This window comes from Argiope bruennichi, chromosome 5 (genome assembly GCF_947563725.1).
Source record: "Argiope bruennichi chromosome 5, qqArgBrue1.1, whole genome shotgun sequence".
Classification (NCBI taxonomy): Eukaryota; Metazoa; Arthropoda; class Arachnida; order Araneae; family Araneidae; genus Argiope; species Argiope bruennichi.
Genome location: NC_079155.1, coordinates 53,097,148 through 53,110,452, shown reverse-complemented (window position 1 = coordinate 53,110,452; position 13,305 = coordinate 53,097,148). Strand labels below are relative to the sequence as shown.

At 31.7% G+C, this 13,305-nt stretch overlaps 1 protein-coding gene across 6 annotated transcripts in view; it reads right to left on the bottom strand.

Annotated features, from left to right (window-relative positions):
* Positions 1–13,305, bottom strand: part of LOC129968742 (disks large 1 tumor suppressor protein-like) — a 294,351-nt gene that overhangs the window by 59,791 nt on the left and 221,255 nt on the right. The window lies entirely within an intron of this gene.

Sequence of the window (13,305 nt, the reverse complement as noted above, 5' to 3'; positions counted from 1 at the left end):
ATACCATGTTTCAAGATTTTAAGGCTAATTTTCAATGAACAAGTATCTATTTTGGTACACATTTAATAATCCATTACAAAATATTTAGAGAAGTAAATCCAAGTTTTGAAATGCTAGAAGTTAATGGATCATGGCTGGAAAAATAAAACCGCTGAAAATTTTCTTTAGAGCACAACATTAGAAGCAAGCACAGCATATCAAGGAAAGAGCGTACGTTAGATCGGTTCTGTATACATATTCAAACCGTAGAAACATTTAAATGTAAGCCGGTAGAATTTGATTAATAACCACTAAAAATAAAACCATTTATTTGTTTTGTTAAAAATCTAGACTCCAGACTTCCCATAATTTCGCGAAATTTTCCTAATACTGAGATATTTTGTTCAATCAATGCATGTCTGCATCTTTATTCAAATAATTAAATTGTTTAAATTTTCCACACCTAGAGTATTATGATATTTATTCCTATCAGACAGTAAAAGTTTGATCACTTTAATCACAACAATGTTTTAAGGAAGCATGAAAACTTCATGTAAAATTTCGAAAGCTTCATGCAAAAATATCAGTAACACACTAAATTAAACCTACACATCAAAACATAATAATCAAACCAATAAACAAAAGATTATAATTCTTAAATGCACTTCATAAATTATCAAACATTAGCACAGTATTTCATTAACTTGTCGTCAAATAAAAACTCAGATTTTTGTTCCAACAAGTTTTAAAACTTTAAAATAAAAGGCATTAAAATAAATTCATCTCGATCTTTTTCTTTTTTCAAATAAATGAAAGCCATATTCCGACAATTAATCTCTTTGTTTATAACAGGAATAAGAAAAATATCAAAATCTAAGAAAAATGTTCGTTTTTTTTTTTTTTTTAGCTTCTAAAAATACTTTCCAAAATCAAAACCAATATTACCAACATTAGGAAAAAATGATGCAATACATGAAAGTTCAAATGTTTTCCTTATGCAACTGTTAACGTATTTTACATACCAACACAATACAAATAACGATAGGTTTCCGGCAATGCGAAATACGGTTTATCAATCGGTTGTCGGAAACTTTCAATTTCGGACACGTAATGAGTAAAAATTACCTGGAAATGCTGCTCTTCTCCGAGACAGTCCTACGAGGAAATTGTCCGGTTTCGGCCGGAGTCCGGGGTGATAACAACTGAGGCATGTCACACAATTTGACGAAATATCCAAAGGAATCCGGCTACAACAATCCTCCTGCACGAGAGAAATTCAACGAAAAAGTTTTGTTATCTGTAGGATTCCCGATGTCAACATCACGCTGCTTTGCAACTCGTTTTCTACTCGTAGCCGCCACGCGCTTGAGCGAAACAACACGCACTGGTGTGCGCATGCGTCAGAAGTACGTTGTCAAGTGGCGATGCGTGCGTAGCGACCCAGTGGCGTCGTCAACACCGTACAAAAAGCCGGTTCCCACTTTTTAATGTTTTTAGCTCTCTTCCTTTAGAAAGATCGCGCACAAATGCATATTTTATTCCCGAATTGTTTTTTCCCCCCCGACATCCTTTCGTCGCGTAGGCGCACTTTATTTGATTGCCCTTCCTCCGTCACGCAAATGCCAACGGGACTGACCTCGGCCGCACCTCTCCTCGATGGGATCTTTAGAAACGATCTTTTTTTAGGCCGATGCTTTCCAAAAAATCGATGCACTAACCAGGTATGAAAAATAAGAATTAATGACCCAAATGAATATGCACGGTTATCTTTCTTCGCGCGGAAATGCTTCGAATTTTGATAAGCTCACTTTGAATTTTCTTATGAATTTCTGCTTAGGAGCACTCCCCTGAGATATTCTTGAACTAGACTCGTTCTAAAAATACTAAATTAACAAATTGTAGCTAACCCCTCTTTTTTCTTTCTTATTTTTTCCCCCAGAAGCTGGATGCCATTTATTATCAATGCGGTTCCTAATTAAATATTTTTTCAAAGATGCAATTTTGCAAAATTTTAACATTTATCAAAACATTATTAACAAACAACATTATTAAATTTTAATATTTAACATTAACAAAATTCACATATATGAGCATACAGCATAGTCTACAGGAAACATTTTTTAAAAACATGATTTTATCTTTCCTTTTTTCCCCTTGCTTTTTTGTAAAAATAATATTTATTATTTTGAAATAAATAGTACAGCTAGCCATTTCCAAATGTTTACACGTTTGGAGCTGTAAAAACATTTTCCCATTGCTTTTCAAACACCATTCGATCATTCAAATATATAATTCGATGCAAAATCACACATCTTAAGCATTTTTAGCTGCATCGAAACGAAAACACAGAGAGTACAGAGTATATCATCTAATTAAATAGAGAAAAAAAAATTGAACGGTTAAAAACTATTTAATTCTCATTTAAACTTCTTGTTGAAGAATAAAAGGAATCAATACTAGAAATAGAATAGGAATCAATTATCTAGTTTCGAACAAAATTAGCAAACGCATTCCATAATCTTAATAACCAAGTGATTACAGTTACATCGGGCTTTCAAGAAATTTTGGTGATGGATTATCCTATTATTAAAAAAAGCACACATCTAAACATTCGAACTGATAAAGGTTAAATTAAAGAGTGTACAGTAAATCTTCCATTTAAGGGACGGCATTTGTCACAATAATGTTGTTGAGTTTCCTTTCTTCAACTTTTTACTAGGCAATCGTAGAATATTCTTTATTATTAATATGGAACACTTATTAGGTAGATTCATATAAAAAAACTAACCTATTGCAAAACTTCGGAAAAATTTCATCGATTTTTTTACCGATCATGGTCCCTAGAACCCCAAAACCACCCTTTGTTCAAAAGTTGTATAATGCGTATAACGCTCTATCCATGTTATCTTGCTTTGTTTGGTTTGGTTATATTAACGTCCCGTTTGAAGCAACACTAGGGCTATTTTGGGACGGACCTCGTCATTTTGAACCGCGGTCAGATGACGAGGACGACACCTGAGCTGGCACCCCCCTCTCCACACTACACCACACCAGCGGGAAGACGTTTGGTCATGACGGATTTAACGTGCAACTGACCCCCTTACACGACGGTTCTTCGGTGGAATCGGGTCACGAACCTGAAACCCTCCGGTTTCGAAGTCGAGACCTTATCACCAGGCCACCGCGGCCCCGCATGTTGTCTTGCGACAGGATAACTAGAGTAATTTTGTTTGAATGGATTTTAACTGGCTTGAAATATGTTTGGTGGCGGTGGGGAGGGGTGAAATTTTCATTTCGCAATAACTTTCTTAATATTGAAGATAGAAAAATAAATCTTATTAGCCAAACTAAGACAAAACTTTTGCTTACTATTTTTCGATAACTGCAATGTGTTAGAAGTTAGGCGCTGAAAAGTGAAAAAAGTCCAAATTTTGACTGTTTCTAACATCAACGATTTATGTTATCAGATAGTAACTTAGATGTAAAAGAATATACCTTTGACTTCCAGTTTGCCGAAAGGAATTTTTCTTTACATTATACAGCACAATTTCAAGTTCAACATTATTTATACAAAAATCTAAGGTTCAAAACAATTTCAATTTTACGGACTTCTTTCAATTCCAATGAGTCCTTTGAAGAGAAAGTAATTTATTAGTCACACCTCTATATAGCCAGAAAGGGAAGGAGAGGAAAGGGATCTTCTGTTATGAAAAAGCATTCTGATGTACGAAATATTCCATACAAGATTTCTAATTAAAAAAAAAAAAAAAAAAAAAACCAACGAAAATCTCGCATTAGCACGCACGAAAATTATAAGTAAGAGAAGATCCAATAAAAAGTTTGCTCTAACCGATTCATCAGTTTGCAATTGTAGAATAAAAACTACTAAATATTAATCACATTGTGTTGTGATAAAATATTTCACCAAAACTTTCATTTGCTTCTTTTTTTTTTAAATTATGATTTCGACAGCTAAGTCATCAAATCTGTAACAGAGTAAATTTACGTGACGATGTAGTCACATGACACATGGAAAATCTATTCCTTACTGATTTTCGCTATCCTGTGACAAGAACTGTTTATTAAAAAGCAAATCAAATAGGAACTAATTGATTCGATTTATTTAGCAAATATTTTCAAGATCTTTGGAAAACAGTATGGTCCGTTTTATATAGAAAAGGTTCCTATTTAACAAAATTTTCTGCAGAATCTTGACTTCCAACGATATTTGCAACCCGTATTATGAAAATCTCTACTTAACTAAGTTGTTTCTTTTTTCCCCCAACGTTCCATGATTTCTCATTTGTTGAAGTTTCAATGGAATTTACCAAATCGATTACCATAACTTCACACATCTCTGTTCTATTAGAAGATACAGAGAATCTGCTTTCACAGTTGTAGAAGGCTTGATAGCTGCTGCATATTCTATAGAATAAAACATATTCCAAAGCCTTACGAACATATGTGCTGAAGATGAAAATAAAGAAATCATTATTAAAAAAAAAAACTTTCTAAGAAGATAGGATAACGGCTTTGTGACCATTAGAAAGAATCCAGAATTTAAAGAAAACGTTATAAATAATAAGCTTACATTTTCCCAAAAGTTTGAAAATTTTACGAACCAATGGAAGTGTTCTTCCTAAAACTATTCCACACTATCTCAAATAAAGATATTGCCCTCTCCTCTTCCAACTTGTGGACCTTGGGTGATGTCATGAATGCTACAAATGCTTCAACAGTATAGTAAAGAAAAAACAGTACTTGTGCATTAATTATATATGGCATTGGCGAACAAATGGTTACGAAATATCGATGTTTGGCGTGCAATTAGCGTTTTTACAAAATCTAATTAAAACTTTGAATGTAGCGTAAATCTAGCGCGATGCTAGATGATTAATCGCTAGTATGCGGTCAATACACAAGTACACGAAAATCGAATATGCAATTTGAATGTCTTTTTCTCCGATTTAAATAATTTGTCATAGAACTAAAATCACAGAATCAGATTTCATTAACTTAAATCACGCGGTTTTTATGTACGTAAAAGTACAGACCGACAAACGCTCAACCCCTTGATTGATATGATTCCGAGTCTAATCTGCACACCAAATTTTAATAATCTGGTTCTATAAAATTCCTGATTATTGTCTTCACTTGTATTTGAACAGAGAGATAAATAAAAGTCCTCTGAATGAATTTCGTTTAAAATTCGACAGAAATCTAAAAAGACAAAAGACAATATGCCAAATTTATCTGTTTAGCTATAGATGTTTCTAACTTATCGTGTTCACGGGGAATATGGACAGACATATTTCTAAAAATGTATTTCTCGCACTTCAGGTGGTCTGAAACATGGAAATTCGTGAAAATTTAGGATTCAAATTTTTTGACCATCACCAAACTTTCTCTTTGTACGCGAGGAAGTAAAAACGTGTTATTAGTATAACACCTGTACAAAACAGGGTTATGCACCTTTTTGTAATTCAGGATATGAATAGAAGACAAAATGACTAGGTAAATTTTAGTTTTTTTTTCTCGTCTCGTTTTCATAGCATATTCCATAAATTTATTTTGCATGAAATTTCTTTATAAAAAGCTTTTAAACGGAATTATGAGATTTTGTTGAATGGAAATTCTATAGTATTTAACACAGAGTTCATTTGTTTGAGATTAATAATCTGTACGATTAAATAGAACGTGCGGCCATATAAAATGGGGAAGGGAAAGGAATCTAAACTCACAAGAAATGCAAGTTTCTTATCTCCTCCTGTTCACACAATGACCGATAAAACGGACAAACAGAAAGTGGAAGTTGCAAACGTCAAGTTTTATAGAAATGCACAATTCCAAATTCAAACTTCATAGCTGAGCTACCAGAAGTTAACACATGCTTTCTGAAGTCAGAAATGTACTAAGCATCACTGATTTAATAACTTTTTTTTTCTTTCAAAAGTAATGCAAATTTCCAATGTAAAAATGATGAGTTATTTTAATTTTCCGCTTTTTCTTCTTCTTATATCAAGAAGAGGAATTATTAAAATGGGTAAAAAATATGAAAAAATATGAAGATTTTGTTGAATCTATACATTTTGGACCTACTTCACTTTGAAAAACTGATTTTTGGAATTTATATGTTGCCATGATAAGAAGACGAAAGAAATTCGACCTGTATAAAGAGTGTATGCGAGAAAGTATTGGGGAGACTGTAAGTAATTAACATTTCGCAGATTTTGAGCAAGAATATAAATCCAATCAAATGAATATTTCCTAAATCACGCTACAAAGAATCAAATAGTTCGCTTGTTTTATTCTGAACACTCTTAAAGTCGCTATCATCGGAATTTGGTAAAATATCAAATCCTTCAAAAGGATTGAGAATTTTAGAGACTTGGCACTGAATATGTATCCTGGTATATGTTAGAAATTACAACTAAAACAAAACTTTAAGGACACAACTTTTAAGCAATCAAAATGGACATGATAATGCAATTGGGAATCGACCACCCATTTTCGGATTTCAGGCTTACCAAGGAAAATTGCAACTAAGTTTATGTAATTTGTCTATAGAGCAATCGATTGCAATAAGTGTATGCAAAAGAAAATTTATTGCAATCAATTGCACAACAGACTATTTATAATCTAAAAGTTAAATTCACCGTCCTTTTCAATGCTTTAAAATGATAAGTATGTGCCAAAGATGGGGTTGGTTTTCACTTACGAAAAAACATCAAACTAAGCCATGGCATTCAACCGAAAAAGGTTCTTTTATTGAACTAATTATTACAGTAACTGTCACTTACACTTCTCTTTGATGACACGGACAAAGAAAAATAACTTTGCCAGAAAAACAGGTAAGTGCGAACTATTGTTGTCTTTTAATCTAATATATATATGATTACTTTTTAGTTATTTTATTTTTGAAACTCCCACGCAGATAAAGCGCATTCCGCAAATATCATTGTATACGGTGATGAATAGTAGATAAGGTTTTTAATTATAAACAATAAAATATTGTTCTGTTCTAAATTAAATATCAAAGAACATACATCATACATTTTAAATTTTAAAATTAAAAAAAAAATACAAGTTTTATTAAATAATAGATATTGAAGAATTTCGAACAAAAAATAAGTAAGAAAATAAAGCTCTAAAATGATGCGTGGATTTTAAAATAGGTGTAGAGATTATTTTAGGAAAGAAGAAGGAGGGGGGGGGGGATGCCTTTAGCCATAAAAAATTTTTTTTCTTCTTCCGTTCTTTTCAGAAAATTTTTCAAAGTTTTGATTTATAACTTAATCGGAATTTCAATTTTAAGACACAGGATGAATTAACCTTTAAAGGGCCATTCTTTTCTAGTCATATTAGGTTAAAATATTTTTAATCTTGAAGTTAGAATAAGAAAGGGAATTCATTTAGCTTATTAGATAAATTTAATTTGAATAATTAATTAATTTGTTTAATTAATAATTAAGTAACAAATCAAGACATCATTTTGTGTGAGATAAAGAACTGAAGCATCTAAGTTTCTGTCTTTCTAAAAAAATTTGTCATAACTTATGCCAACCTACATAATTTCATACAAAGATTGATAAATTTGGTGGGAAGTATACTTCTCACGGCCCTAGAAAGGGTTAAACTGAAATATCAATGTGCTTCTCCTATTATCAAAGTATTACAATGGTCACATAAATAAGCGCATGATCAAAACCTCCTCGCCCGAAAAAAAATAAGATAAAATGATAGATTTTATCACATGTCAATTAAAAAAAAAACTACAGCATTTAGTGAATGATTTTTTTAGGTAATATTAAATATTTTTGAAAAATTAATTTAGATACAGTTCGTGTTGGAGATCCATACTTTCAAATCTACTAAATACTCAACTGAAACATTACTACTCAATAAATTATAATAGGTATTATTAGAGCAGTCAAAATTTTTCCAAAACTTTCTCGCATGGATTCTAATAAATGTTTTAACCCCCACAAAAATTGTAGATCTTGGGCAAGGCCATGAATGCCACGAGTGCTCACATTTTTACTTTTCAGGTACAGCATATAAGAATTTTGTGCTTCATAGAAATTAGGAAAGAAACTGATTATATTTTGAACGTCTTTTATTTATCAATTGATTAAAACCAAAATTTGCCACATAATTATAACTGAAGTCACGAGATAAAACACTAAATTCCATTTATTTTAGTTACTGTATTTTTTTTAAGCTATCGCGTTTAAATACATAAGTAAGTACAAAACAGACAGAGATCAACCTTTTGACGAATTTGGTTCCAAATTTGATGTGGCTCAACATTAAGGTGATTATTAACTTGCATACCGAATTTCACACATCCAGCATTTTACGTTTTGTAGTTATCATATATATCTGTGCTTGAACAATCAAACAAACTTCCCCTCTGCGGATTTTGCTCGAAATTTGATAGCAATCATCCATTTTCGAGTAAAAATAAAATACTAAATTTCATCGTCTATCTCAAAATCTTTTTGCGCTATCGTGTTGAGAAGCAGATGGACAGACATAATCAACACCAAAGAGGTATGCTGTGAAGACATAATTCTAAAAAAGTGTTTTTCGGACTTGGAGAAATCTAAATATGTAGAAATTCTTCTTCTTTTTTAAAAATTTATTTTATTTATTTATTTTTACTTTCTACTTTACGTAGTATAGAGAAAGTATAGTAATCGTAAATAAATTCGAGCTCGATATTTTGACAAATGTCCACATTTTAAACTTCCCTGAGTTCGAGAAACATATTTCTGGAAAAGTACTTCTGTCTGTGACAAAGATAATTCAAAAACGGTTTGAGCTAGACGGGTGAAATTTGGTATACGATTTTTAAATCAAATTTTCCAATAGCTATCAAATTATGAGTGAAATCTGTTCAGAGCAAATCCGCTGCTCGGTTGTTCGAATATAAGTTAACACGATAGTTAAAAACGAAGCGAGCTAGATTGATAAAATTCGATACACAGATTTAATATACAGTTGATATTTCGCAAATTTTGAGCCCAATGCAACAAGGAGTAACCGTCTGTCGGTCTGTACTTTTAGAAGCATGTAAATGTGATAATTTAAAAATACAATGATTTTATATCAAGTTTAGCATGGGATTTTGTGACTGCAAGTTTATTTTTGTGTCAAGTTTTTTGCTTCAATTGGTTGAGAAAAACGTGTCTAAAACAGAAATTCGACTTTGGCATACTATTAATGCATGCCAGGGATTAACCGCCAAATAACTCGCCAAGTATCACACGATAGATTCATTAAAAATGCTAAATCAATGCCAAAAAATTAATATTTCGTTAGTATTGTTCGCTAGCGCCATGCAAGACGTTATTTGGCACAAGTTTATCAGACAGTATGCTTGAAAGTTTTGGGAACACGCTCCAGCTGTTTTTTTTGTATACTCTTTGTATACGAAAAGAGAAAGAGAGAGAGAGAAAAGGGAGAAGTAGGAGAAACACAACAAAAATACTGCATACAAGCCTTTTCACTTCTGAAATGCAGTTAATTTGACGTAAAAATATGAACAGTTAAATATATCTTTTGATTACATACATACGGAGCACTAAGCCAGCATAAATAATAATAATAACTTGGGTAGCTTACTCGTATGTTCCAAGCAAGAGGACCGAGAATAGGAAAATATTGCTCACCGAAACAAAGAATTGTACATTTCGAAGAAGAATGCGTTCGTTACTCCGGATTTCCTGGAACGTGTCTCAATAACGAAGTGCAATGTTTACAATGTTTATTCTTAGTTTGGAGAGGGGGGGGGGGGGGGTGAAAAAAAAGTCTTCGTTTGCTTTTTTTTTTTTTGTTGCTACATTAAAGTTAGTTCGGGTAAATCGTCAGCGCAAAATAGCATATTGTAAGTCTTTTATCTCAAAAGAAAAGTAAAGCAAAAAATTAATCCTAGATTAAAATTTTCTTTATATGATGACTGAAATTAATAAAACAAGTTAGAACTTAATTACATTTTTAGCGTTTATTAGTAATTCATAAAACTACAATATTAGCTACGTAAATTGTGTTTGCATATAAGTAATTCTGGAAAAGAAAATCTAGGTAGCAGGAAGGAATGAACTCGTATATTCCAAAATCTAGCGAATGTTTTCTGCTTTATTCGCCATATGCGAAATATCAGAAAATCAAAGATCTTCGACTTCATTTAAACCAAAACAATTAATCATTTGCTTATTTTCCCTTAGACGATGAAAGAGAATCCCAGAAATTTGATGATTTGCTAATTTGAGGGGAGTGCCAAGGAGTTCTTGAATTCAAGGCTCTTAACCTCTGGACATAACATAAGAAGTGATTGTGCAAAGTAATTAAAAATATAATGCAAGAGTGTAATAAATTGCTAATAAACCGAGAAAAAAATTACAATTGTTTTCTTTTTGAAAATTCGGTCCAGAGAAGTCGTGTGATAACGCTATGATGAAATTAGTAAGAAACTTATTTATGAAAAAAATCTAATTTCACGGTAAGTTAGGAATAAATGAATAATTTATTTTAAGGTTTTGCATCGTCTTTTTTTACCCAAATTATTCTCAAATAAAAATAATAATAATAAACCGGAGAACATTTAAAGCTGCATTAATAGTTTTTCATTTAAAAATTATTAAGTTAAACCCATAAAAACATCAAAAAATATTATAAAGTTAGAAAGAAAAAAAGATTAATTGCCATAATTTCGTACACAAAATTATGGCATTTGAAAGTCATGTTCCAATTAAGGAGGCTAATTTTCCTGAATGGTTCGGTTTCAGATGAATTGCGAAACTCAAAGCTATCGATTTGATAGATAATGGAAACAATACTAACGACAACAAGGAAAAAGTGAGTATTATCTAGAAACTGATATGAAGAAAACAGAATATTCTATTAAACGTTCTGAAGAAATAAGCAAGCATCCGACAAATAATCAAGCAAGCTGTTAATCTTACCGCCATCTCTGGAGATTTCACAACCACACAATGACATGCGAAGTGTGAATGGAATTAACAAAGATCGGAAATTCAAAAGGTAAAATAAATCACAAATAAAAAAAATGATGTTGTTAAAAATGTAAAATAAAGTGTTTCACCCAACACCTTTTTGGAAATACTTTGGAAATTTTAATTAAATATTTAAAATCAAGTAGATTTTTTTTTCAGAACTTTTGCTTGTAAAAATTAATAAACCAGGCAATGTCTCGTTTTGATGATATTTCCGCGACATCAATCAGGGTTTAAGAAGCAAATCTTACCAATAGAAGAAATTTATATGTTAAAAACCATAAATGTGGCTGGATAGGAATTACGGTTTTGAAATATGTCCTGAAATTCATCCTATGAAATAATGTAGTTTTATATTCCCATCAAATATATAATTTAATCACTGATTATTTAAATTAGTCCCCTGTTAATTTAAATAAAAAAAACTTTCTTATCAGAAAAATTTGTTTTTGGTATTTCAGAAATATGAGACGTCGATAAATATGAGAGTAGATAAACTGGAATCTAAAAAATATCGATTAATCTGCAAATGTTTACATTCTTAGGAAGTTCAATACATTACATATTAAATTTCAGAAAAACTACTACAAAACTACAATTGCTGTTCTTTTTATAGCTTTGCGCAAATTAAGGTGAATTTTTCAGTTAAATATTAATAACATTAAGCAAAATAAATACAATAAGCATATTTATATTTAATTTTATTGTAAAATTTAATTTCTTAATAAAGAATAAATCCCCCTACCCCAACACAAAAATATATTTTCAGAGATTAACTAAAATCAGTAGCAGAAATTAAGCATTATTTATATGTCTATTATAATAATAAATTATAAGTTTATTATAATATCTTTCCTTAAGCGTGGAAATCTTTTCGCGAAATAGCTAAATCAGATATTAATTAATATAAAAAATTAATCAGCATGTTTCTATAGGCGGTTATCGAAAGATATACTTGTGAAAAACAGCTGAACTTCGAGAGATGAAAGAATACAAGTTATTTGCAGTTATGTTTCATTCTTTTTATATGTAAAAAAAAACACACCCATCAATTATCGTTTATTAGAGGTAACATAAAAATTAGAATAAACAACACACACGATAAATTCATAAATCCAGAATAATGGTGAAGCACTACACTCCATTTTTTAACACAATGATAATAAATTTTACTCTTTAATGTCACTTCTAATAAATAGCGAAATAAAAATTTCTTTAAAAAAAGGGCTACCCGAACAAACGCGACAGATGTCCAAGTATCGAATTCCGTTAAACTATTTCGTCCCTGAAAAACCATAAATAATTATGCCGTCACGCGACATCTTTGCGAAGAACACGCAGATGTTCCTCGCGAAAAAAGGCTGACGTAAAATTTACCCCACGAAGCGGAGGGGAAAGAAGAAAAATTACACCCCCCTCCCTTCGAGCCGCACGCGCAAGCCGGAAGCACAATCGATCCATACTAAACATTTTGAACACTATGTAGTGTAAGAAACTGGAACGAAAAACATAAAAATACACACGCGACACGGATTTTTCGCATAACAGGTAATATGAAACGAGAAAGATGAATGGCATCCGGGCTTGCTTCGAACACGAAATTGTTCCGCTCACATAAGAATTTTTATGTGCTCTTCAATCCCAGCACTTGTTCAGAGAAAAATTGTAACATTCAATTTAAGTAACTTTACTACCCCCCCCCCACAAATTTTGCAGTTGATTTCATTATATAGTGTGACAGTAGCGTAACGAAGAGGGGTGGGGTATTATCAATCTCCAGGGTAGTATCAGTCTTTATTTTTTAGAGGTGTCAGTGGAGGCGAAACATTTGCTATGCCCTAGATGCCATATACCCTTTATATGTCAGTTCAAGAACATTCGGATTGTAAGTTTTCTATTTGGAAAATGCTATCTTTTCAGTCCGCTGACGTACTTCATTTTAAAAAGTGACATAATTTCACAAATGCTTTGTCTCTATGGCAATTCCTAAGAATGACAATGGGATTGTGATAGCTATGCCTTTATATGCAAAGAATACAACAATTTTACTTGTCACTCATCCTTTAAACTAAAATCGGTGATAACACGAACTAAAAACACTGAGAAAGTAATATGATGCATAGCCATGATACAGCACAGATAACTGATGCCAAAAAAAGTAATATCATTTTTTCGCCCCCAATCATCCTCAATATTTTTGCAAATGTAAAAGGTGCTCGATATATTGATTCCCCCCCCCGCCATCCTTCGAAAATATTTTACTTTAAAAAGTGGCATAAACGCATTAATGTTTTGATGTCATGCCACA